Raw genomic sequence first — 5,000 nt, forward strand, 5'->3', positions numbered from 1 at the left:
TAGGAATTTGTTTCAGGTCACTAATGTGAAATATCAACAAAAGATAGAGAGGGAAACAGGATGGGTATGGAAAGAGAATGCTTGGATGTCAGGAGTTAAGAACCATAACAAATCAAATGTCCTTTAAAATAAATTCTTCATTTTCTTTTTTTAACAACAAAAACAAACAGACTCGTCGTGACTGAGACAGCAACACTAAATGTTTGGACTTTGACGACTTAATAAATAACCTTAGGGTTCACCAACTTTCAATTGTTCAATTTGTGCAAACGTAAAAAGGACTTTTTCTTACTTTTAAATATTAAAATCATATGCAATATATATGTAACTATTCTCAATGCATAGCAATTGCCAGTGAGTAAATATGAGGTGCAATTTGAACAAATAGATCATTCAGGTCAGAGGAGTGGTGCTCTTAGTGGTGACAGTTTGATCTGTATTGATGACCAGATGACTTTTGTGGTTCATATAAATATCACGGCTTTGATAAATATTTCAAATATCATGTCTCCGTTATAGGGTTATGTGAAGAGATATGGAAATATGATGATTCTTGAAAATCGGTTTGGGGAAATTCATGACTGAGAATGAATATGTATTTTTCCTTGAGGAAAATAAGCAGAAAGAGTCAAAAGATTGATGACACAACTCACATACCTTCTGGATTATAAAATCGTGAAATAGAGTTTACATATTTAAAAAAAAAAATAAAAGAAGAGAGAAAGAGAATTCACCCACGACCCATCTTTTGGGGATGATGATATAAATAAGAGATATTTGGATTATCAAACATCGTTTTAATCTAAGTCTGGTATTATCTCGGGACTGAATAAGATGCTGTTGAAAAAAAAAAAAATTAAATTCTAAATTCTAAAAGTAGATTCCATCAAGACAGCATTTCTTTCAAGATATTATTTCTTCAATGATTTATAGAATTACTACTGCAGATCTAATGTTTTCACCATAAGGACAGCAAGTGTGACTTTTTTAAAAAACAGCCATTTATTATAGAAGATTTTAATAAAAGAAATTAAGTCTTGTCAATAAAGTATTAACGATTCGGCCATACAAATGGTCTGTTTGATACTCTGAAATATTTTATGTATTGTGCTGGAACTGCAACGAATATACCACTTTTTGCAACAAGAGCTCATTCATACCAAACAAAGACAAAGTATGGAAGCGATTAACCTAATGACAAGACATCCAACCCAGAAAAGGGTAGCAGAAGTTTTCTGTCATAAACATCCAATAATCCAATCATTAAATATATGTGACCTATTGTTAACCTAGTATTGCAGCCGAGTGATCCAGATATCAAAAATTAAATTTAAAGTCAAAAGGATCAAAATTACAAAGTGTGATTAATTAACAGTTCAAGAAGTCACATAAATTCTCTCATGTAAGTCGAATTTCATAATTTAAACTTTACATTCAGGATCGGGGTTACACAGTCATCTTACTAAATTGAGGAGTGTCTTTGTCTTATTTGACTTCCAAAAGATTGAAGACACAGAAATGACTCAAGAGATAAAAATCAACGTCTTTATACTATTTCTATCCCAGTCTAGAATGATCTTGGAAAGTGACGTGCAAGATATACAAAGCATTATGAAATACACTTCAGCTCATCATTATGATAACAGATTAAATCATCCACTTGTGAAGCATTCTATATAAACATTGCATACATAATGAGGAATAAGCCCTTGCCAACTGAAAAATAACACATTGTCCGTTGGTCTTGTTAAATGAAACCACATCATTAAAAAATTACAAAAAAGCAATAGCAAACACCGAAATAACGTAAGAAATTCAGCATAATAAAGAATCAAATATTTTGTGTAGTGTTGGAAGAGATATCAATGAAATTTATTTGAACATTGATACAGTGAGAACTAATAAAAGAAATAAAGAAATGCAAATTAAAACAATTGAAATAAAACTATTAGTATAGCCAACAAAAAAAATCCTTTATGGTCTGGTATTAAATTTCAACCAAGTCAATCTAGTAAGAGCAATCTTGTTAAATTCCAAAAAGGATTTATTTTATTTCATAAAAGAATTGGAATCTCTTGATTCAATTTATTGAAGAAGCGATATGAGCAAATGAACTCTGAAAAATTTTGCTGTAACCGTTTTGTCTGGTGTGATTATTTTATTTTAATCTTTCAAAACTCTGAAACACAAACATTTGTAATTTATGTCATTTGCTGTTGCAAGAAATGGAAAGTAGCAAACTACCCATTTTCAACAGTTTTATGTCTAACAAGCACCTCAGAAATGTCAACAAGACAGGACAGCTCAAAATGCACATATAGAATTTATCAGTAGTTGCAACACTCTCGTGCTATAAACACCGATGGATACCCTGAGTGGACTGGTTCAAATTAATAACAACAGGGGTAGATTCCAGCAAAAATGTATTTGTAAAAGATTGTGAACATATCTGTTAAAGTAGACCCAAACCCCCCCCCCCCCCCCCCCCCCCCAAAAAAAAAAAAAAAAAACCTCAACACAAACATGCTAAGTAAAGACCAGTTTTGAAAAGAATGAAGACCACACTAAAGGAATGAAGCAAAATGTCCAACATAAGTAACAGTTTTAAAAATCCTGACATAAAAGAGAATAATATTTATTCACTTCAAACACCAAGACGTTTTTAAAATAAAAGATCTAACAAGCCAAATGCTGCTGAGTAGAGAGAGTAATGCTGTGTGTAAAATTCCTTTCCTAGGTCAAAACACTCTGGCTTGTAACCTTGGATCGAATTTAAATCGTGTTTTGAGTCCACAGCTACATACACACTTCTTGACAAAAAGATTCTTTCAATGTTTTCTGGGTGGCTCAAGATATGTAAAGGAAAGTGCCACTGACAATTGTAAATATAGTAATGTTCATGTTAAAAGACACGAAAAGGGAAGAAAAAAAAACTTCAGGAGGAGCAACATCTTCTAACACTTAATGAATTTGGTTTGATTTCAATCTAATCTGGCAGCAAATCTTACCCTTAACATCTTCTAACACTTAATGGGTTTGGTTTGATTTCAATCTAATCTGGCAGCAAATCTTACCCTTAACAACATCTTCTAACACTTAATGGGTTTGGTTTGATTTCAATCTAATCACACCGCTACGACCACCCTCTTGTTGGAAATGAGAAATTATCACTTGAGAGAAATACAATCTTAAAACATAATCTTACCACTAAAAAAGGCTAACGAAGCAAAACTAAATGTTTTAATGTTACAAGTAAGAAGAAGGGCAAGAATACCACATTACTGAAAGGATGAAGAAAACTCTATAATTATAATGAAAGCACCATTTTGAAATTCTTTAAAATTATTATAGTAGGTATTTTGCTGTGTTGTTTCTAGAAACAAGAACTATTCATTAAAAGTCAAATGAACAAAATAGAACTTTGCAAATCAAAAGCTCACAATCTTTTTTTTCTTAAAAGCGTAGCAATAAAAGAAGCACTATATGTATTTTTTTAAACTGCCACAATTGCATATGACATTATAGCAAAATTGCATGACAGAATCATTTCACTGCAGCTTCCTGAACATGGAATAAATTAAACACACCTAAAATCAATGATCAGAAATGGAAGAGAAATATCCTCCCATAAGAAAATAAAATGCACCCTCCCATAAGAAAATAAAATGCACATTTATAAAGCATAGTTTCACAATTTTTGTAATTCTCAATGAACTTAATAGCATTATCATTTACTCTAACTGCAGGCCACAAACAAAAGACATACATACCCAAACAAGAATCTCTCTCTCTCTCTCTCTCTCTCTCTCTCTCTCTCTCTCTCTCTCTCTCTCTCCTCTCTCTCTCTCTCTCCTCTCTCTCTCTCTCCTTTCTCTCTCGCCCCCCCCCCCCCAATCTCTCACTCGCTCTATAATATGCATACTGTCATAAACAAGCACTTATAAGCATGTGAACTTTAATATGTAACAAAGAGAAAAAAACATCAAGAAACATTCCTATTCTATTTCATTCTCAACCTTTTACATCTCCCCTTTCCAGGGGGCCCAAACAGCTCAGTTGGTAGACCACACGATTCACAATCAAAGGGACCGAGATCGATTCCAGGTGCAGTTGAGATTTTTTTCTGACTCCCCTGTCCACCCAGCAGTGATTGGGTAGCTGGATCTGTTAGCTCTGGTGGAAAGTACTTCATGATAGACTAGCATCCTATCCAAAGGGTAACAAGCAGTTTCTCTTGTCCGTTTCCCCCCTCCTCTTACCATTTCCAGGGTATCCCGACAGCTCAGTTGGTAGAGCACTCGCTTCACAATCAAAGGGACCGAGATCGATCCAGGGTGCAGTCGAGATTTTTATTCTGACCCAGCAGTGATTGGGTAGCTGGGTATGTTAGATCTGGTGGAAAGTACTTCACGATTGACAAAGTGCCCTATCCAAATGGTAACAAGCAGTTGCTCTTGTCCGTTTCACACTATAATCTCTGGGCCTTATGGCTCTGAAGGACTACTACTACTTACCATTTCCAACCAGAACTTCAAATAAAAAATAATCTCCTAGTACAAATACAACTCTTCATTTTGGCCAGAAAACGTCATTTACTTTAAATATCAGTCGAGTTAGATGATCTCAAACTTGTCTAATGGTCTCAAAGTATGAAACATTGCTATGATTTTTTTTGTCTCGGCTTTTGTGACTTTTTAAACTTTTTATATGGTTGATATTTGATGTAAAAGGGAGTCCTGAAAGCTGTTGGTGAAGGACTCACTTCAAATGCAAATGGACCGAGATCTACCCCGTGTGAAGTCGAGATTTTAAAAAAAAATAAAAATTTGGGACCCCTCTGTTTACCCGGCAGTGATTGGGTAGCTGGATCTGTTTGATCTGGTGGAATATACTTTGGGATAGACTAGCATCCTATCCAAAAGGTAACAAGCAATTGATATTTTCCATTTCATGCTATTGAAACCAGGATAAACTCCAGCTCCAGGGGCCTAATGGCTCTG

The 5,000-nt window shown here is 34.3% G+C and overlaps 1 protein-coding gene across 1 annotated transcript in view; it reads right to left on the reverse strand.

Annotated features, from left to right (window-relative positions):
* LOC144975823 (neuroglian-like) overlaps positions 1–5,000 on the reverse strand; it is a 171,556-nt gene that overhangs the window by 11,673 nt on the left and 154,883 nt on the right. The gene's annotated exons all lie outside the window — the stretch shown is intronic.

This window comes from Berghia stephanieae, chromosome 6 (genome assembly GCF_034508935.2).
Source record: "Berghia stephanieae isolate SIO BIC M18660-M18661 chromosome 6, UCSD_Bste_1.3, whole genome shotgun sequence".
NCBI lineage: Eukaryota > Metazoa > Mollusca > Gastropoda > Nudibranchia > Aeolidiidae > Berghia > Berghia stephanieae.